Here is a 23,217-nt window from a genome sequence, read left to right as displayed (position 1 = left end):
GAAACCACTAGATCAGAGCCAGAGAGGCAGAGGGAAGGATGATCACAGAGGTAGAATGGCATTTCATGCAATGAGGCGGAACCGTCAAAGGCAAAGCAGCCTGAGGAGATGTTTCACATGTAACAGCGCAACTCACTAGGCAGACAATAAGGAGTGCCATGCCTTAAGAATCATGTGTCGAATCTGTAAAGGGTGCACGGGTAGTAATGGTCAGTGGTAATGCGCTCGTCTTGGAAGCAAGATGGCTCATAGCAACACAAGTTCGGATCACAGGTCTGCACTTAGAAACGTCTTCCGTATTACGCGTTTTATTGAAAAAAACAATAATAAAAAAACAATGTGTAGCTCCCCCTGATATGTTGGGCTATTGAAAAACATGTTACATTTTTTGAAGGCATGGGTTGTAAAATCTACAAATCTATGAAATTACATCTGCTTTATCGTATCTCGTGTTGAACATATGGTTTTAAAAAGTACACATGTTTGCAATTTCAACTGTTTTAATGTACCTTATTTAGGTATGGCTTAAATGGAAAACTTCGTTTTTTTTTAATGAAAAGTGTATTTGAATCTGAATTTGAAGTAACTACTAGCGATCTTTACATGGTCCAGAAATGAGATGTAGAATATTGTATTCATACTTTCAAACATGCCGTTTCCTAGCATTAAACGTCCAAATCTCCCTATGCCGCTGAGGGCATCTCAATTTGGTTTGGTTGCTTAAAGGTATTTCACAAGACAATGTGAGCTAGTTCAGGTGAACTAGAGCATATGAGAAGTATTCTGAAGATTAAGAACAGTTTGTTGGATGCCATGCCTCAATCATTCTTTGTAAATGCACCTTGTAAGTACCTTGAAATTCCTCTCTGCTCCCCAGCCCAGCCAAGATCTTAGAGTATGTGCTGCATCACTCCTTGTCAGTCTTTTTCCGTAAATTCCCACTCTTGCGCACCTCATTGTCCTCTTCTGCATTCAGCTACTCCCATCCACCCCGCCACCCATCTATGCTCCATGCTGGCATTTATGCCAAGCATGTACTCCTTCTCTGCCTCACTTCTGTGTCAGCCTTGGCAATATCATTCTGACCACTTCCTTCATTGGGTGTGGTGCCATGCCACCATGAAAAGGAGCCACGGCACACCAGGCAGAATAGATGTGTATGCTGCTTTCTGTGGAATATGCTGTGAACCTTGCATCCTGCCTTGAGGTGCTAAAATATTTAACACCCTTGCAGGGCTGGATTTCCAAGTTTGAAGTTTAAGACAGCACTGACAATGACGGTGGCATCAGTTGAGATTTATGAACAACTAATGCCATTAATCCGGCCTCTCATGGGAACTAAGTCTTGATTATGTTTTAACGTTAATCTCTTCACTGAGAAGACATTTCATGTAGTTGTATTATTGCTTCACAGATGTTTGTCTCTGCCTACACATTCAAATAGGAAGTAAACTCACAATCAGGCGTAACAAAAAAAAAAGTATTCTGTGAGTATTCTAACTGTATTGACTCACTCATACAATTCACTAGGGACTATAATTCCCTGTGTACCCTTGCAGCTTCATATAGAATGTGTATTACCCGAATGCTGGACCGTGTAGCCTCTATGAAGTCTAACATTGTAAGGGATGGGTTACGCCATAACAGCTGGTTTACACCTCTGTTAGATGATCTCAAAAACAAGAAAAGGCAGGCTGAATGTATTTATGTTAGAGGTAAGACAAATATAAATAAAGCAGCATGCAAAACCCAGGAAAAACTTTACAGACGGTCGATTTATGAAGCTAAGAAACATTTTCTTAAGGAGGAAATCACTAATGCTGAAAATAATGCCAAAAATCTTTTTGCGGTTCTAAAAAATCTGGAGAAGTCCAAGGTTCATCCTCAATCATTATTCCTATTAAGGAAGACTACATCACAATCCAGCAAGCATGTGCAAGCACATTTAGTACAACTTGTATGAAAAGCATGAATGATCTGTTCATTGATACACTGCATAGACCACTGGAAACCAAAGGAACCTCTACTCCCCAAAATTTTTCTTTTAAAACTATTACTGTGACTGATATGGAAAAGAAACTTGGAGGGATGTGCCCCACCACCTGCTTTGGTGATACCATTCCATTAAAGCTCATCCTAGGGAACTAAACCATTTTTTTATAATAGGTTTTATTAGGTTTTTCTTCACACGTATAATGACAGTTTAATGTACAATCATATGCTTATTAATGTACAGTTACAGTTTGACATTTATGTGATTGCCGTTTATCTATACTTAGTACCCAACTTGCTCTCCCTCCCCTGCCCCATACTCCCTTCCCCCCTAGTTGCCTATGGTATCAGCGTCTAGTCTATGTCCTTAATAGTTTTCAAAGATTAAGTTGTTGGTAGTGTATATGGGTGTTTGTACCCTGTCTCCGTTACCGATGTGGTTGGTGCAAACAAAGCCTGTGTCAGTGTTTTCCATGCTGTCATTTTTTTGTTCATGTCAGAGAGGCGTAAGTGTGCTGCGTGCCACCAATCAGCTGTTTTGGTAAGTGCCAATTTTTTGAGATGTCGCTGCCAGTCTTCAATATCGGGACCTTTCAGGGATTTCTATGTCATTGCTATCCTGAACGCTAAGTCGTTCATCTTGGAAATGCAGAGTATATGTTTAGGGCATGTGAAATGTCCGAGCATGCAGGCTGAGGGAGACAGTGGGCTCATGCTAATGCCTCCTTTATTCATTTTATCCGCCACCCCTTCTGGAATCAATACTGGGCCTGTGGATCCAGAGCTTATATTAAGTTACCCAAGGATTGTGGAGTGACATACTCCCTATTCATGTTCCAGCATTAGTGATTCCAAAAAGTGGCGTGAACATTGGAGAGTTTCCAAAGGCAGATGCTCACTTAAGGAGGAGAAGATCAGTCAAACGTCTCAATCGAACAAAAAGGGAGAATTACTGTTCAGCTCAATCGATAGAAGCCTTTGATTTTATTCCGTATGAACACAGGTTGTTCAGCAAGACTGCCTCAACATTCATGATTATCTTCATGCTAGGGATCCAGACAATGGTGAATGCTAAATGGTTACAAATAACCAAATGGGAGCTCCTGCAGACCATTAACACCACAATAAAAGGATTCAATGCTATCAGGGAACAGTTGAGAGCCATAAGACTGATGACTTTTCAGATTAGGCATGTCCTGGACATGATTATAGCAATGGAAGGAGGTGTTTGCGCCAAAATAAGACCATCATGTTGCACATTCATAACTTCTCATGATAATGAGGACGGGACCTTGACAGAAGCCATATCATTGCTGACAAACCTGCACAACAAAATGGAAGGTGAAGTAAAAGATATTGCAGATGACAGCTGGTTTGCATCAATCTTCTCATGGGTTCCACAATGGATGGCAAATATCTTCAAGTTTCTTGGAACACTATTGTTGTTGATCATGTTTGGATTCTGTATGAATAGGATAATAATGACACAGTGTCTGAAGACAGCAAAGAAGGCAGTAGGAATGAAGATCATGATCAATGTTGAATCAGGATTTGGACCCAAGGAACTGACAGATTAAGAAATCAGAAAATATATAGAAGCAAGCATTCAAGGAACCCGAGGGAACAAAATTCCTGTATCCAAGGAACCACAAGAGGTATGTGAGAAGATGGGTTTACTGTAACTCAAATGAACAATGTAGCCACATGACCTGGAGTGTTGATGACCATGTAAAATTGTCAGAATCCCTGAAAGGAGTAATGAAAATATGGACTCCAAAGAAACACTTCTTCACGAGAGGATGTCTAGATGTGAAGACTGATGAAGGAGTGGTCGATGAATCAACCAGAGGTGGGAGTGTAGAGGAGGAGCCAAAAGCCTCTACCAGAGGTTCTGCACCTGTCTTGCCTCTATGTTGCTAACCGGAAATTGCGACAAGTAAAACACCAGTAATGATGCTTATGACACGAAAAGCCTTTTAGACAAGGTATCCATTGAGAAAACCTTTTTTTATGTATCCTCGGAGAGCAGACCGTCTCTTAGGGGAGATCCCTGAAGACATGTAAAGATGAGTGAAAGAGAAGATTGGTAATATCACATGAAGCAAAGGCAACGCACCAAGAAGAGAAGCCTAGGGAAAAGATGAGTAGACCATATAGAATCTGATGTCAAAGTAAGGAATCGAGTTACCTTTATGTGCAGAATGGAGATTGCACGTGTGAAGAGCATTGAAGAAAATGCAAACCATTTTATAAACTGTACAGATCATGCAACACAAGTAGACTAAGTAATCATGAAGGCTGGCTATATGTAGTGAATAGACTGCAGGCGATGCCGCCATTATAGGGAATCTGGATGTTCCTCGTAACATTTTAGCAAACCAGGATCTCATGAACTGAAGGGGTGAAAGTGTGGCACAGCAGAGAAAAACAGCTGATGATCAAGGATGAATCAAGAAGGATGCCTGGCCCAGTGTCAAGGGCTAGGGCAACCAAGAACTGGTTATCTATCTTCAAGAGATACAAAAGACATGAGAAGCGAGAGAAGCCCTTGTTAAGGTACGAAGGAAAGTTGCCATGAGTGCCAAGTTGTATTCATTTAATACCATTAAATATGAGGAAAAGGAGCTCAAACACAGTCTTCTGTGACATGGTCTGGATGAAAAGAGAAAATGGGCAAGCTACACCAAGACTTGAAGATAAGCACTTGCTCACACCCCCTTCTCTTCACAGGAGCAGTGATATTTTTCAAGGCTGATTTGAAAGGCAATTCAATTGGCAGAAGGCATGAGTGATGATGGATGTGAGACCAATTGTGTGGAGAGACATGGTCAAAGTCCACCCACTAACACCCTTGCGGTCCCAGCTTGCATGCTGCTAGCGAGTGGAATATTCCAGAAGGGTACAAGCATGACAACCAATTACAGAGGGCCACATAGCAAAGAGCCCCATAGTTTGAGAGCCAATGAAACATTTGGCCTCATTGTAAGTTGCCAGTCCTGTAACAACGGTACCGGAAAGCTTGCTGGTACCGTTGTTATGGCCCGACAAACTACGAGTTCTGCTGACAGGTGCGTTCCCGCCCACCAGGACTAGTCTGGTGGGCGTACCGGCACCTGCGAGCAGAGCATGTCGGATGCACCGGCACCATTCTGAATGGTGCCGGTGCATCCAACCTCCCCATTCCCATTGAGCCCTATGGGGCTCAAATGGGAATGGGGAGCATTTTCTCTGGCAACTGCAAATGGGCAATTACAGGGTCCGGCAGGGCCGTAATCACCCGGTAGTTGTGCATTTGCAGGTGCCGGAAAAAATTGCAAGTTTGGCAGCAGTCTGCCGGTTTTACCGGCAAGGCTACCACCAAACTTGTAATGAGACTCATTGTGTATTTGATGACAGTGAAGATGACTTCCACTAGGGTTGGCCATAAGTTGTCCACCTGACTTAGAGACCCAATCACAATCCTATCCCCCGTAGAAAGTATACATAGATTTTCCCCGTACACCTATCACCATCCCAAGTAAGTTTTCTTAGTTTGCCACGTAGTATGTAGTCAATGATGACAAGCTTTTACTATAAGAATGAGTTTTTTCATGTGATGCATTGAGATTATGCTGTGTGACGTTTTGCTAACCTCCTGAGTCGGTCTTATTATTGTGGTGTAAGAGTGAAGTCTGCATCCCCATCCATCTAATAAAGCGCTACTTCACTTAAAAGGGCCATAACAGTTCAATTCCAAGGTTTTTAAAGGAGTGCCAACTAATAATAAATCTATATAAACATTTTCTATATCCAGCACTTTGATGAAAGTGCTTTATCAATAACATATTTGTATTATTGTGATTATTACAAGTGCAATGATATACGAGCAAATTGAAATAATTGAGTTTGCTTTACGAAATTCAAACTATAGTACTTTTATTGATGATGATAGAATATTTGCCAAGCTGTAATGTATATTTGAGATTGGAATGTTTTGCAGCGCAGTGTGGTTCATTATTTATGCGATCCATTTTCAAATTGTGTACTGTACCTGAGGGCTGTTCTAGGATGCTAGAGCAAGACGGTAGCATTGGCTGCTAAGCATACTATAGCTGGGCAAATAATGTATACTGATCACCCCGGAAGGCTCTGTCATGAGGGGCTGCGTGCATAAATAGAATTGCCGTACTCGGGTCCATATTTTTAAACTCTGTATTTAGATATTGCATTCATTAGAATGTTTGCAGCTGAACTTGGTCTATGAGGTCTGTGATTCTGTACACTAACCACTGTTATTAGTTGTTCTAGGGAAGCACAGAGACAGAATAACATTGATTCCGTATCTATTCACGGAGCTAGACAAATCAGTAATGGTTCTCACCTCCCTTCAATTACTGGGCGCTGTCACGAGAATGATTGCAGGCCTTTTTTCCATCCAATAATCAGTAAAGGATGAATGCTGCCGAATGTCCATGCGTGCATGTCATTTCAGATAAGCTATTAAACTCTAATCGTCTAATACAGAATGAAAGGGATTGTCTTTGTTCTGCTACAACTCTGGCATCCTCTATAATATCTCTCAGCTACAGGCGTGGACGCTGTAAAAACATGGAAAGGTCAAAATTATACATTCTTGTGAAGTGTATAAACCACTGCTTTACATTTCCACTCAGATTCTTGCAATCACATTGGCAGAGCAATTTCATTTTTAAGAATGTACCACTACTCAAAACGCCACGTTAAACATATAAATTGACGTATTTTTACTGCCATCCATTAACACAGCTGTACAGTATTTCGAATTGCCACCGTGTCATGATTGACTCTAAAGGTGGCTGTCTAATTCTACAAAGTATGGACAATGGTCACTTGAGAGATTATCCAACCACCGGATGCGACAGCTCCAACACTGCCTGGAGCCCTTCAGCTGGAAGTCCCACCTAGGGGGGCACTGTCCACAGTCTCCACTCCACCATGTCCACTTTTCCCCCACCTAGGTCACCCCCCCATCTACATCCGTGGGAGGGGTGTAGCAGTAACACAGACACCACAATAGATGCATTGGCTAAGCAGAGAGACATATACAGCCTGATTCATGGAATTACCTGCACGTAAAACGCAGATTTTCGCGCCATTCGGCCCGAAAATCCCTGTTTGAGGTATGCAGATTTTCGGGCAGTATGACGTGCAAATCTGCGTTTTACGCGCAAATAATTCCATGAATCAGGGTGTTAGGTACAACGTTAACAATTACACTCTGCAAGGGATAGCATTCTCTTTGTCTGATGTTGCAGAACATCGCCACCCACCTCACTTTTGGCTTATTTAGTCACGCCTGCCGCCCGTCTGGCAACTTGATTCCAAAGTTAGAAGGCGAGTTGTATGGTAGCACCCGATGCCTGCGTTTGCAATTTGGCCCCTAGGCATTTTCCCACATGGTATCTTTGAGCTGCACTCTGAATCGTGTGTGTTCATTGTGTAAAGGCAAGAATAGACGAGGTTGTGTGTTATCATATAGTATTGTGGTGAGGGTTGGTGCATGGTTTCCTCCCTTTTCTTTGCAGAAGTCAGCAGGGATTTCTGATGTGTGGCAAACACCTCCCCACCTTTTCCTCCATCTTCCAAGCACCGTATTGCATGATACCTTGGTCAACAACATCCAACGCCTGAGTAATGTATGAATTTGTTAGATGGTGTAGTTGGCTCCTGGGTCATTTAACACACTTCTTTTCTCCCCCACCCTTGTCTTTTAGGCTTCTGCTGATGGATTCCAGTAGTGGGTAACATGGATCTTTGTCAAGTGGCTGAACTTAATTTGCCACCTCATAATGGCCTGAAATGTCTCAAATGTCACTGTGAGGCTCCTGGGGTATTAATCAGGGCACACAATTATGTGAACCCAGGACAAGCACCACCTTATCCTAAAACATGCTTCAGATGATTATGGACCCCGAACCCCTCTGCACTCAGTGGAAGTTGTGCGGCAAGGGATCTCAGCAGGTGACACAGTTCCTTACCTTTATTTCCCTGCCGTCATTGGATGGCACAGGATTAGGACGGTATCAGGTAATAATATCGCCATATATATGGTTGCCGTAAATAATATCGCCGGGAAAATGTTGTGGCAATATTATTTGGGTGACTATATATATGGGGACAGGGGCACAAAAAAAAAAGAAACATTTTTTTTTAAAAAGAAAAAAAGAAAGTTTGGGGGTTGCGGGGGTGTCCCCCGCATGTTCCATGCAATAATGTCGCCACAAAAAACAGCCTTTTTTTCGGCGATATTTTTGCATGGCGAGATCTTTGTGGCGACATTATTACAGGGAACCGATTAGGACCTGGTCTGAGAACCAGGCAGATATGGCTTTAAGGAGTCTGTATTTTGCCAATCAGATTCCTGCTCCCGCTGGTCATGAGAAGCACAGGTCCTGCACTTCCATGCATGGGAGGATAGTTTGAGAGTTCTGCTTACCTTGGTTTTGAAGGGTCATTATTGGGAAGTGAACCGTCATGAGACTGTGACTCAGGAGATAAAGGAGAAGCACTTGTTTGGCTCGTCTGCTCCACGCAACTACTTTTGCTGCTGCTAAAAGACAGGGTTGCAGTGGACCATGGATCAGGTATGAGGGCAGCAACATAAATGTTTTAAAATATTAACGAGGAGATAAGTAGACACAAGGCATTGGTGACATATTTCCTTAAGTAGAACAATTTAGACATGCGTTCCTCTGCTTTTTGATTGACAAGAATTTATATTTTGTTAGCAATATCAAGTGTGTAGTAATATACATAAGGGGGGAAGCTAAATGCTGACAAGAGAAACACAATGTAACATGGGAAAAGGCTAAACGGCTTTAATATCGAGGCTGAGGCGACAAAATTGAACACAAATGTAGGATCATGAAGAGTTTGCTACAGAAAGATGTCATGATTTTCTACTTTTTCACTGTTAGCTGAGTAGGAAGTGTCCCCAAAATAGCATGTATTGAAAGCATGTCACAGGGTACTACCAAGGCACCCAGCAGAGAAAGAGTGAGTAGAGCTTATGTTCACAGGTCAATTCAGCAGTGCAAGAGCAAGGCATGGACCTGCATGTTAGATGACATTGGGTCTCATTCCGAGATTGGAGGTAGTCATGGCGCTATTTGCGCCATGACTGTTCCAATAACGGGACCGAGTCCGGTGTGGTACAATGGGGACTTACCGGTCTAGTCTGACCCTGGCGGGACCGGTAAGTCCCCATTTCACCAACCATTCCCCATTCTCATTTGAGCCCTCATAGGGTTCAATGGGAATGGGGAAGGTGCTATTTACGGGCCTGCTAATGGCAGGCACGTAATTAGCGGCCTGGTCTCCTAACGGGACCCGTAAGGGACTTGTGGTCCGACCACACGTCCCTTGTGGTTCCCGTTAGGGGACCTCGGAATCGGGCGGTAGTGGATTACCGGCCCTGGTCTCCTTACCAGTATCCGGTATCTACCTACCGCCCGACTCGTAATGACCCCCATTGACTGGGATGCAAGATGCTATCATCAATGACAACAGGCAAAGGGACATTTGCATTGGTAAGGCAATGGATCTCTACCTGAACCACTCACATTTCAGCCATAGATTTGAGGGCAGACTGCGAGGTGACTGAGGAGACAGTCCTTATCTTTGGCAGAGAAACTGATGTTTGCATGGTTGGGGAGAAAGAAGCCAAAGGGAAAAAAAGAACAAGCCTGTGAGGCGAAATTCTTCAAACGGCCTGTGGTGATCATATCTGCCCACAGTCAAAGGTAGATCAGACAGGCAAAGCACAAAGAGAAGGACCACTGAAAAACATGTTGCACAGCTGACGATCTAGCAATGCAGTCTGGGGCAGGCAGCATGCCTAACAACTGAGATGTTGGGTGAATACATGAAGAAAATATTGGCTATCATGATTAACATTTTATTGCCAAAAAGGACCGTGGGTGTGTTACAACAAAGTAATAGACTCCCACAAGGCTCCATTATGGAATATTACTATATGGGGCCCCCTTTTTTGCAATGTTACATTTTTGACAGGTGGGAAAACCCACTGCGTTCAGCCTTATTCCTGCCTTCTATTTGATATGATTTTTTATATCAATTGAATATACATTTAATAGAAGATTTATATCAAAGAAAAGAAGGGTGAAGGAAAGGAAGGGCCAGTAGAGGTAACACAATTGTATCCCCTTTTAAATAAACCAGTGCCCGCTGAGGGATACAGTGACCCAGTGTATGTGTCTACACCTGCTCCCATAATTGCACCCCAACCCCCTGCGCCCGCACCATATGATTGTAATAGAACAAGTGGACAGGTGAGTACTCCAACAACAGACATTGAAAAATTCACAGAAGACTTAGATTCCAGACTATCAATGGCCCGAAATGAATTGTCTAGATTACGAGCTATATGTGAACAAAGTGGATCGGGCACTTCCAGTATCGAACAAACACAGAAGGTGCAGACGCCTGACAGGTCCATAGAAGAAGGGTGGAAGAAGGGGGAGATACTATTCCGAATACAGGATGAGCCGACCAGAATAATAGAGCTAGAACAACACCTGCCCGAGGAAACACAGGGGAAGAAGGAATGGCCGCTGGAAGGGTGGAGGAGTGGTGGTGTGACATAGAGGAAGATAAGTTAGAAGGAAGAAGAACAGAGTTTGCGGCAGGAGGGGCACCAGTGAGGTTAGATGAACCACATCTGGGGAGGGCTATGGAGGAAGAATGGACTGGGCGACTGAGGAGCAGAGTGGGGAGAATGGCAACATTGGGAAAGAAAGGATCAAAGGCGAGTATTGGGAAAGGAACAAAGATTAGGCTACAGCTGTCTTTGATACACCGAGGAGGAGGGAGGCCAAATTATATACCCTTGGCTCAGATGGATAAAGCCAACTTGTTGAAATTGTTGCCCCGCTGTCAGGCGGAGCAAGTAAATGGATATATGCATTTGAGAAGCACAAAGCAGGAGTTCCATTTGCTGTAGGTGATGTCAACAGTTTGTTGGTAACCGCAGTGGGTGATCAAGCTGACAGGGTTTGGGCAAAGGCCGGATTCCCAGGAATAACATTAGATTGTGACCGGCATGATGGTGCCTCTTTCAATACAGTACGCGTGAGAATATGGGATGCCTTGAGAGACACTTTCTCAGATACACCAGATTTGCAGTCAGTAATGCAATCTAAAATGAATGATGAAGAAGATGCCATAGAGATGTGGAGAGCGGCAACGGGTACGGCCTGGGATCAATCAACATCTTTATTTTACTTTATAATAAAGAGAGGGCTCCCAAAAGAAGTTCAGAAAGCACTTGACAAAATAGCAGGGATCGAAGCAAAAGGCTGGCCCGAAATACAAAGCATAATAGTACATCACTGCAAAAGAATCAAGAAAAGGGAGAAGGAGATAGCACAGAAAAGGTTGGCAGACGAGGCTAAATTAATACAAACAAAACTGGTGCAGGTTGCGGCAGCTGTAGCCGCACTCCCCACAGATAGAGAAGCAGAAGAGGAGGTGGGGTCAGTAGCAATACAATGGAGGATGGCAGCCAATTGGGCGGGAAATGGGCAATCACAGTGGAATGGACAGGAGCAGTACGGAGGCCAGCAGGAACAAGTGTGGAGCGCCCGGGGAGGAAGAGGTGGGTACAGAGGACACAGAGGTGGTGGTCTGGGGTACGGAGGGAATGGTGGGTACAGAGGTCCAGGTCCAAGGGGGGGCAAGGGAATTGTTGGAATTGCGGGAGGTGGGGGCATTTCTCACAGGAATGTAGGAGCAGGCCAATGAATACATATCAGAATGAACAGCAGTATGGCCACCCCCACCCAGGAAGCCCATATGGGCTGCCAATGGGCGGTGGAGGGGGAAGGGGACAGCAAGATGAGAAGGGGCCCAGAGGAACATAGGGCGCCAATGCATAACGCCAGCAACATCCACAATGCAGAGAGCACATGACACACACACAGGGCAACCCTTTCGCCACAACCGCAAATGGTGCACCTGCACCCTTTGGAGGGTTGGCCATGGTATTGGGAAATGTTTTTGATCATGGGGGTACAACGAGGCATCCAGCATAGGACAGCCCACAGAGAGCACTTGCGTGTCCAGTACTATCAATGACCCTCGATGCAGCAGAGGAACCATTGGTGGGGGCGGAGATAGGGAAAAAACAATTCATTTTTATGGTAGATTCGGGAGCTGAAAAATCATGCCTACGAGAAGGCAGGTTTCTGCTATCTAATCGTAAATTGGAGACGCAGGGGTTCTCTGGGCGGTGGTCGAAGTTCATTGCACAGAAGATAAAGGTCGATTCATGGAAATAAAGTGCGCTGAAATTTTCGGCGCAAGCGTGCGAAAGCGTGCGAATCGCAGTGCCAGTGCGAAAATCGCAGCGAAACCCACGCACAGCGATTCATGGAAATCCGTGCGCAAGGAAATTCCAGGATATGCGCCAAAATACTGCGTGGCGCATGCTGGTGCACACGTCTTCAAACCGCGTGCGCTAAGCGCACATAGCGCGGCGCACACAACAAAAGTAGGCGTAACACGGGGCGTGACAAGCGGAATGGGGAACAACGCGTGAAAATGAGGGTGTTACGGGGGAAGTACAGGAGGCAAGTGCGCGAAACGCCCACACGCTCGCCTACAACACGTATTCATGGAATCGAATAGGGCAAACCAGCGCATGGGCAAAGACGCGCACAGGCCTAAACACGTCTGCCACACGAAGGCATGCAGTAGCATCCCTGCGCGTGAAAGAAATGTGCGCCAAAATGTGCGCTAACAAAAAGGACGTATATACAGCCATGATGAATGTCCCATACTGTGGCCCTCTAGGACAAATGACGTGCAAAGGGGTACGCGACAAACACTGACACCTGCTGTGTGAAAAATAGCGTGTGCGTGTATTTCGGGGGTGCGCGGGAAGTTTCGCATGCAATTGGTCTTGAGCGAGCGGGGTACGTGTAAATCTGGGGTGTGCGGGAAGTTTCAGAAGCGATTGGCCTGGGTACGTGTATTTCAGGGGTGCGCAGGAAGTTTCACACGCGATTTTGCTGTCAGAGCGGGGAACGTGTATTTCGGGGGTGCGCGGGGAGTCCTACACATGAATTGGCAGTGTGGGTCCCCCAGGTGTCCCCTCTACCCCCTCCACGACCCCTGCAGGCAGCCCACACCACAGGGGACTACCCTGCACCCCTGGTCATGTCCCGCAGGCAGCCCATCCACCATGGGCATGCCCCCCAGCCAAGGCACATGTCACCTTGCAATATGATCAACAACTCATGTCCCCCTGCACCCGCACCCCCCAGCAGTCAGGGGCCCCTGCCAGCAGGACCCCACTCATGTCCCCTTGCACCCCCACCCCCCAGCAGTCAGGGGCCCCTGCCAGCAGGCCCCCACTCATGTCCCCCTGCACCCCCACCCCCCAGCAGTCAGGGGCCCCTGCCAGCAGGACCCCACTCATGTCCCCTTGCACCCCCACCCCCCAGCAGTCAGGGGCCCCTGCCAGCAGGCCCCCACTCATGTCCCCCTGCACCCCCACCCCCCAGCAGTCAGGGGCACCTGGCAACAGGCCCCCACTCATGTCCCCCTGCACCCCCACCCCCCAGCAGTCAGGGGCACCTGCCAGCAGGCCCCCACCCATGTCGCCTTGCACCCCCACCCCCAGCAGTCAGGGGCCCCTGCCAGCAGGCCCCCACTCATGTCCCCTTGCACCCCCACCCCCCAGCAGCCAGGGGCCCCTGCCAGCAGGCCCCCACTCATGTCCCACTTGTGTCCCCTGCATCCCCACCCCCCAGCAGTCAGGGGCACCTGCCAGCAGGCCCCCACTCATGTTCCCCTCATGTCCCCTTGCACCCCCACCCCCCAGCAGTTAGGGGCCCCTGCCAGCAGGCCCCCACTCATGTCCCACTCATGTCCCCCTGCACCCCCAGCCCCCAGCAGTCAGGGGCACCTGCCAGCAGGCCCCCACTCATGTCCCACTCATGTCCCCCTGCACCCCCACCCACCAGCAATCAGGGGCATCTGCCAGCAGGCCCCCACTCATGTCCCCTTGCACCCCCACCCCCCAGCAGTCAGGGGCCCCTGCCAGCAGGCCACCACTCATGTCCCCCTGCACCTGAATAGAGGTCTGGGAAGGTGCACCCAGAGACACCCCTGGAAAGTATGTTCTGCAGGAGGATTGGGTTCTCACCCACCACCACACCACATCCCCCGCTGGTGCCCGGTCGTGCCTGGGATTCCTCCTGGGTCTGCACCATCTCCTCAACCTCAACAGCATCAAGTGCGTCATCCCCTGCAAAAACATGAAAGAGAAAAAATGGAAACAGACATTAGCACCATAGCACACAAATAGGCCTGTCAAGCTACAGAACCAGTACATGATTCACACATGTCCCATATGACTATAACCCTCCGATGCCTGCACTGTCACTGAGTAGTAATGGGAGGCAAAAGGCAGACACTGATGACACCAATATGGGACAGCAACACATTTGCTGCATGCTGGGTAGCACTGCCATCACACATTGGCCTGTGAGTGGCATGTCCAATACACACACATGACACATGGCAGCACACAGATGGCATTTAGCATAGCTATGGTACATTTGACAAGTACAGCCATATGTCAGTGATTGAGTACTGTCACCCATCCATGTGAGATGGACATGATGACATGAAAAATGCCGCATACTGTGACTAAGTACACATGTGCCACTCACTGCAACACATGCAAGGTACAAGAATACAGTAATAGTTGGCTGATCTATTTTTCATCACATTGACATTGCAGGAAACATCTGTCATTTTCCACATTCAAACAGCCACTCATCTAAACATTTGTGCTGGCCAATACTCCATCAGCCTGAATGGTCTCATTGTGTACATAACCAGGTAAAGCATTGCCCCAGTGTGGCCAGTAAACAATTACCGAAGCATATCACATATGTCTCAATATGGTTGATAAATGTCTAGCAAAAAAGGGGAGAGTGGAAAATATTATCCTGAAGGCCCACTTACAAATTCTGACCAATGTAGTTGCAAGATGGCAGTACAAGGTCAACTGCACAATTGTGGACCTAATAGGATACTGTGGGCAGAAGGGATGCAGTCATGGCCAAATACAAGGCACGTGATCCCATGTGAGGAAGGAAATGGGTGACCCATAACACTCTGGAGTACACACCCTCACCTGGCACTCAATCAGAACCCGTCACCCAAAATACATACACATGCACTACACACACACTCATGGGCACTCACCGGACAATGCTTCGTAATCAGGTAGTTCTCCCACACCTCGGATCTGTTCCTCTGTGACGAAGGTCCCAGCAACAGACTCATGTTCAGTGAGTTTGTTGTCCTCTTGTGGAGACCCACCGCCAGTCACCAGAGTAGCGGCATGATTTGAGGCCAGCTTGTCCTTTGCTCTGCGTTTCAGGTCGTTCCACCGCTTGTAGCAATCATCAGCTGAGCGCCTCACAAATCCAAGGGCACTTATGTGGTTGGCGATGGTCTGCCAGTGTGCCTTACGTTGACCAGGTGTGGTCTTGGACCCTGCAGTCACCACCATTTCATGGCTATGTTGCCACACATAGCTCACAAGTGCATTAAGCTCCGCGTCATTAAAGCAAGGCTTCCTTGATGTGCCGGAGTGTGTAGCCATGCCTGGGGTCTCAGCCTGTTGGGCCAGAGCACCTTTCTTCCTCTTTTTATAAGGTGGAGCGGAGCCAGAGTGGCTAATGCCGCTCTGGTCAGTAGGGGCAGAATCATCGGTGGACTGGGTTGTTGGAGTGTGCGAATGCACATTGACCATAGGACTTGGTGCAGGCATTGTCTGAAGTGTGATGTTGGCAGGGGGAACATCAGTATGATGGACCATGACCGACACTGTCCTGGCTGGGAGAGTCAGAGCTGGGGCGGATGGAACTGCAGCTGCCCCTGCAGCCTCACCACCCTACATACTTGGGGCAGCAGATGACATAGTTGCCCCAGATCCACGTGCCTTGGTGACAACTTGCACCACCACACGTGGCCTAGACTTGCTGACCTGGAAGTCAGCCAGGGAGTCATCCTGTGCCAGGTCAGGTGCCACAATGGGCTGGTCCAACAGGGGCTGAGCTGGGATGGTCTCAGCCACGTTTCCCTCAACCATGGGTGGGGGCATGGGTGTCCCTGATTGGTCCTCCACACATGGGGGTCTAGGGGCACCCTGCAAATCCTGGCCACGTCCCCTACCGCGCCCACCACGTCCACCTTTTGAAGGTCGGCCACCTTTGCCTCCCTTACCGCTTGGTCGCCTCCCAACCATGGCACTAATGTTGTTGTGCATATGGGAGGAGCAGTAAACTATTGTCCTGGGCAATTGGGGGTCAAAGGGGTAGGGTACTAGATGGAATTCGTACCCTAGTGCTCTAACAAGGCTGTCTGTGACCCCTGGGGGAAGACAACGGGACACGCAATGCACAGGCAGCCCAAAAACAAAAATAAACGTGCACGCAACCCCTCATAGACCACGTGCGTGGAAAAAATGAACCCGCACTACGCTGTGGCACCCAGAAACACAAAAATAAGCATACGCGTAATACACGCAGCCTACAATGACCTCTGAAGGGGAGTGCGACACACGGGCAAGCACAGTTGCTAAGTACGTGCGGAACTCACCGTCTGCCTGGAATTTTAGAACGTGAAAAGTACGCACGTGTGCGCGTTGGCAACACCCCCGCTAAAAGAAGAATTGTACGCTGTCGGAGGAGACAGGACAAAAGGAGAAGTGAACACTGTTTGAGGAAACAGGCCCAAAAAAAGTAGAAAAATTAAAGCTGTCAGAGGTAACAGGGAGTACGAACTTGAAACGCTGTGAAGTAATCGCGTGTAAACCGACAAGAAGTACAGAATTCACCCACTCGCTCTCCACGAAAAGCACGTACAAGAAAATGGCATTCTACACGTACCTTTTAAACCGGCCCACACGTACACGTCACTTACGCGTGTACGCGTCCTTCTCTCCAATTACACGCGCTGACACTCGGACGTGCAGCTTTTCCATGTGTGCTCTGTCATCACGTGCTATGAGGGAAACACCTGCGCGTGTCACGTCACAGACACGCTTACGCGCTAAGGGCCTTTGGTCCAATGAAATCGCGTAGGTGCGCTGACGCGCTTTCGCGCTAAGGGCCTTTCCTCGAATTACATGCTGACGTGCAAGATTTTCACGTGCCAAATCACTCTGTATCAAGCTGGCCACGCGTTCACACATGGAAGACCACGTTCCTGCCCAGAAGGCCGAATTACTGCCCCCCAGAGCCCCGAGCACGCTCCCACCTGCCATCTGCTGCTGCCTAATTGCCTGCTGCCCACGTGCCCTGCCATTTGCTGCCTGCACGTCAGCCAGGGGTGCTGTTGCTGTGACCACCCCTGCTGGAACCGAAGACTCCCGACTGCTATTCCATCGCTCCACAGCCCAGCCCCAGGACCCAGTTGCCCACCCACACCTGCCTCTGGGGTTGCCATGTCGGGCACTACACCATCTGGCACCACTGGCAACCCCCAGCCAGAGAGGCAGAGGGGCACCAGCTTCACTGCCACCGAAGTTGGTGTCCTGGTGGAGAAAGTCCTGGGGCAGTATGATGCCCTCTTCGGAAGTTTGCGCACCGACAAGGAAGGACGGACTCGGATCTGGATGGACATCGTGACTGCCATCAACGCGGAGGGGGTGACAGTCCGCGACTTCCAACATGTCAAGAAGCACTGGGAGGATTTCAGGTCCAGGACCCTCAACAAGGCCCGGCGCCTCTTGAAGGCAGCGGATGCTAAGGGGCACCGGGGCCACCTGTCGGAACATCATATGAGGGTCCTGGAACGCATATGCCCAGCGCTCCACGTCCAGGTCCTTGAGAGGCATACCCATCTGGAGTCGAGCGGTAAGTGTACATGCATACTGATTGGAAGCTGTGCGTGTGGTGGTGTGCCAGTAGTGTGCAGGTTGTACATGTGGTTTTGTAGGGCCATGTATGGATGTGTATGTACAGGGCTGTGAGGCTGACACATGCAAGTCCTTTCATGTGTGAGACACATGGATGGTGTATGTGTGGGTAAGCATGCAGGCCAAATGCAGATGCGTGAGCACACATGTTTGGATTACTGTGTATGTAAGTTGGCATGGTTGTGGTGTCACACATGGATGTTGGTTCCAGCTGCATGTATCAGCACCGTGTACATGTGCATGTGTGTGTATTTGACATGGGTACAACAGTGATGCAGCATGGATGCATGTCAGACTGATATGTAGAAGACTGATTGCCAGATGTGACATGGATGCCAATCTCATCACTGCAACAGTTGGCGGAGGTGTACACATGCATGTAAGTGTGGTGGCGTGTGTGCATGTCTAGTGCACTCCCTGTGTTTCATGTGATGTCTGGCTCACCTTTGCCTGCTCATGCTGTTGTATGTGTATGGAAGGTGCTGGCTGTTGCAATATGGCTGTGGAATAGCTCATGTGTGTGAGTTGCAATGACATGTGTGTTGGGGATTGTGATGCCATGTCTGAAGTTTGACAATTCCACTCATGTACAACTGTCATGTGTGTATGAGTCCATTGTCCAGTGCCCTGATGCCTGTCTCCTATCTCTCCCTGTCTGCAGCGTCAACTGATGAAGAGGGCAGAGAAGGTGCTGTGGAGCACAGCGGCAGGGATCGCACCGCCAGCCGGAGACGCAAGGCCCGGCTCCCCTCCCAGGTTGTCATCTCGTCAGGGAGTGAGGGGAGGTCCAAGAGGCGGAGGTTGGAGTTGGACTCCTCGGCAGTCGAAGGGGCAGCTGAGACCCCACAGGGCCCGATGGAGGAAGATGGCACGGAGTCATCCAGGTTGGTGGGGGGTTTGGTGGAGGAGGAGGCCATGCAAGGTACAGAGACGGGGTCTGGAGGTGGGGATTCCACTGGTGCTGGTGGTACAGTGCAGGGGCAGGGACAGGAGGCAGCACAGGCCGCCGCGGAGGTGCCTGTGTGTAATCCTGTCCCCGATCCTGTGACTGCATCATCTTGCACCAGCAGGGAGACCTACGTCCAGACCCGTTCTCAGGGAGGGGATTGGCTTACACCAACTGGCCTTCCTCTCCCTGCGGATGTGGCTATCCGGCACCGGGTTGAGCCTGTCCTGGGTGGGGTGGCCTTGCGTCAACGTGCCATGTGAGCTGACCTGCATTCTTTTCATGAGGAGACTGCACATCTTCTCGCATGGCTCGTTGACAGCGTTGACCCACTGGGGATCACCAGGGCCGGATTCCTCCGTGTTCTGGACCTTGTTCCAACCCCCTCCTCAACTGAACCCCCTATGCGCCAGTCATCCTCCATGCCATCTTCCCACCCATGTGTCACCTGGGTCCCCTGTGGAGCTGCCTCTGACCCTGCGGCCAGGCTGGTGGAGGACACATCCCTGCCAAAGTCGGGAGTCGGACATCCAGCAGGGGTGGCCACCTCAACAACTGCACCCCAGCTGGAGGAGGATGTGCAGGCAGCAGGAGCCAGGGCACAGGCAGCGGCACAGCAGCAGCAGCAACAAGGTGGGAGCCATGATGGCTCGGGGCCTTCATCATCGGAGGGGCAGGCATCGGCTGGAGGGCAGGAGGACCCTGGACGGGAAGTGTCTTCCGTGTGGCAGCGGTTGGGCCATGCAATAGATGCGGAGCGGCAGCGGGCGGAAAAGGCACGGCTCATGATGGTCAGGGTAGAGAACTCCATGCGTAGGACCCTGAGGCGGGCCGAGTGCCTTGAGGCCATTCGCAGGGACCTGGAGTTCCAGATGTCATCGTCCCTGTGAACCCTCGGGCCATGGAAGAGGACCGCCTCCGGGACATCGAGCAGGAGTTCGATGATGCCCTGGCCCGGGACATCAACATGTGAGCCGTTGGACTTGCCCGCTGCCCTTGTAAATAGTTAGAGAGTGTTAGGTTTCCTTTGTTTTTTTCTTTATTTTGGTTGCGCTTGGACAATGCACCATGTTTCTGTATATAGTTTTTCATTATGTAGTATTTATGATAGGTTTAATTTCTTCATTCGGGATCATGGACCCTGGATTGTTCATCTGTGTATAGTTCACTATTGGATTCATCTCTTTTTTTGGATTTCCCCATGGAGCAATGGAGGACTGTGACTTTGGACACCTTTCCTTTGGATTATGATTTCTAGTTTTTCATTATTTTACGGACATGCAGCTTTTCTTTTTTTATTCTCATTGTTGTTTGTTTGATTTTAATTCCATTCATGTTGCTTTTAATACATTTTCTTCTTCATACTTCGATGTGTGGTATTATCTCATTGGTTTCATGCATGTCATGATATGGGTTTTGACATTCACTTGCACCCATTGTGTGTGTGTGACGGACATGTGTTCATTTACCTACTTGCCATTGGGGTTGTATCATGTAATTGGCATTTCTATGTGGGTGGATGCAATACTTGGGTGGGTCTTTGGCATGTGGAGGCTGGCCATAAGGGCCAGGGATCTAGATTGTGATGACGTGTTGGCTGGGAGACATGTGTCGGGGCCTGCTGGCAGGTGCCCTGCACTGCTTGGGGGGTGGGTGTGCAAGGGGACATGAGTGGGGGCCTGCTGGCAGGTGCCCTGCACTGCAGGGGGGTGGGGGTGCAAGGGGACATGAGTGGGAGCCTGCTGGCAGGTGCCCTGCACTGCTGGGGGTGCATGGGGACATGAGTGGGACATGAGTGGGGGCCTGCTGGCAGGTGCCCTGCTGGCAGGTGCCCTGCACTGCTGGGGGGTGGGGGTGCAAGGGGACATGAGTGGGGGCCTGCTGACATGTGCCCTGCACTGCTTGGGGGGTGGGTGTGCAAGGGGACATGAGTGGGACATGAGTGGGGGCCTGTTGGCAGGTGCCCTGCACTGCTGGGGTGTGGGGGTGCAAGGGGACATGAGTAGGGGCCTGCTGGCAGTCTGCGAATTCCATCATGTCAAGAAGCACTGTATGGACTTCAGATCCAGGACCCTCAACAAGGCCCGGCGCCTCACGGAGGGGGGCCGGGTCAGCCTGAGCAACATCCAGATGAGGGCCTGGTATGCGTAGGCCCAGCGCTCCACGACCAGATCCTTCAGAGGCAGACCCGTCTGGAGTTGAGCGGTAAGTGGCCAAGCATTGCTGTGTGAGACAGGGCATGTTGCAGTGTGCTGGTAGTCTGATACTTGCCTGTATGTGTGACATAGGCCATGTATGGATATGTGTGTGTGCAGGGACATCATGGTCATGCATGTAGGACCAGTTATGTGTGAACCACATGGTAGGTGCATGTGTTTTCATGCAACATGGGGACCCCTATGCAGAATGCACACCTGAAAGCATTCCAGTCTCTGTTCCTGGACATGGAGGGGGGATGAGGAATGGGTGCTGATGTCATATACATGTATGGTGCACGTGTGTGTGTGTGTGTGTGTGTGTGTGTGTGTGTGTGTGTGTGTGTGTGTGTGTGTGCGCCAGAGAAGTGTGTGTTTCTCTTTGAAATGCCATGGATGCATGTAACTTTGAAGGCAACATCTTGGTTTACAGGGGCCCTTGTACATGGGTGTTGATGTTGATTGCAGGCGCCAGGAGTGTTTCTGCATGTGTGTTGCATGCATTGACCCATGTGTTGTGGAAGGACAGGATGGAAGTGACATTTGACAGTGCCACTCATGTGTTATTGCTTCCTGTCTAGGGTATTTTGTGCTGTACCCTGATGCTTGTGTTCTATGTCTCCCTCTACGCAGCGTCAAGTGAAGAAGAGGGCGGCAAAGGCGCTGTGGAGCCTAGCGGCGGGGATGCCTCCACCGGGCGGCCACGCATGGCCCAGCTACCCTCCCAGGAATTACCATCATCCGGGAGCGAGGGGGCTGGTGCCGCGTCTGCCACAACGGCTGTGGCGGAAGGGCCGGGTGAGTCCCCACAGGGGCTTCCAATGGCGGAAGACGGTGTGGAGGCATCCAGGTTGGTGGTCTCCACAGAGGAGGAGGAGCCCACTACTGAGCCGCACATGGGGCCTGGTGGGGGTAGTACCACTGGTGCAAGTGGTGCAGTCCAGGGCCAGGGTCAGGAAGCAGCACAGGTCACCGCGGAGGGGCCTGTGCATGTCACTGTCCTTGACCCTGTGACTGCACCATCATGCACCAGCAGGAAAGCCCTGTCTCAGGCCTGTCCGCAGGTAGGGGAGAGTGCCATATCACCTGCCTCTCCACTACCTGCGGGCGAGGGGTCCCGCGACCGTATGGGATCCGTCCTGGTGGGTGTCGCATTGCGCACGCGTGTCATTCGTGATGACGTGCATTCTTTCTGGGCGGAGAACGCACGTCATCACGACGAGCAGCTTCGTGATGTGCCACTGCAGGGAGGGGCACTGGTCGGTGGGTTCCTACATGTGACGCGCACTCTGGTGGACCTCTCCTCCTCTGTGGAGGCTATGCGCCGGTCATTCTCCACATAGTCTTCCGGGCCAGATTCCATCAGGGCCCCCTGTGGACCTGGCCTGACTATCAAAGCCAGCTTGGTGGAGATCCCATCCCTGCCACAGTCGGGAGTTGGCGGTCCAGCAGGGGTGGGCACCACAACTGGAGACCAGCAGATGGAGGATATGCAGGCACCATCGGACAGGGCACATGGACAGCAGCAGCAGGAGCAGGCTGTAGGTGGGAGCAATGATGGCTCGGGGCCATCAACATTGGAGGGGCAGGCATCGGCCGGAGGGCAGGAGGACCCTGGACGGGAAGTGTCTTCCATGTGGCAGCGGTTGGGCCATGCGATAGATGCGGAGTGGCAGCGGGCGGAAGAGGCATGGCTCACGATGGTCAGGGCAGAGAACTCCATGCGTGGGGCCCTGAGGCGGGTCGAGTGCCTTGAGGCCATTCGCAGGGACCTGGAGTTCCAGATGTCATCGTCCCTGCAAACCGTCGGGGCCCTGGAAGAGGACCGCCTCCGGGACATCGAGCAGGAGTTCAATGATGCCCTGGCCCGGGACATCAACATGTGAGCCGTTGGACTTGCCCGCTGCCCTTGTAAATAGTTAGTTAGTTACTATTAGGTTTCCTTTCGTTTTTTCTTTATTTTGGACCGCTTGGACACTGGACCACATTTTTGTATATAGTTTTTTTATTAGGTAGTTTTTGGTAGGTTTAATTTCTTAAATTGGGCTCATGGACCCTGGATTCTTCATTTGTACATAGTTCTACATTGGATTAATCTTTTTTAA

This window comes from Ambystoma mexicanum, chromosome 6q (genome assembly GCF_040938575.1).
Source record: "Ambystoma mexicanum isolate Mex_15411 chromosome 6q, UKY_AmexF1_1, whole genome shotgun sequence".
In the NCBI taxonomy this organism is placed as follows: Eukaryota; Metazoa; Chordata; class Amphibia; order Caudata; family Ambystomatidae; genus Ambystoma; species Ambystoma mexicanum.
This window is presented reverse-complemented; position numbering follows the sequence as displayed.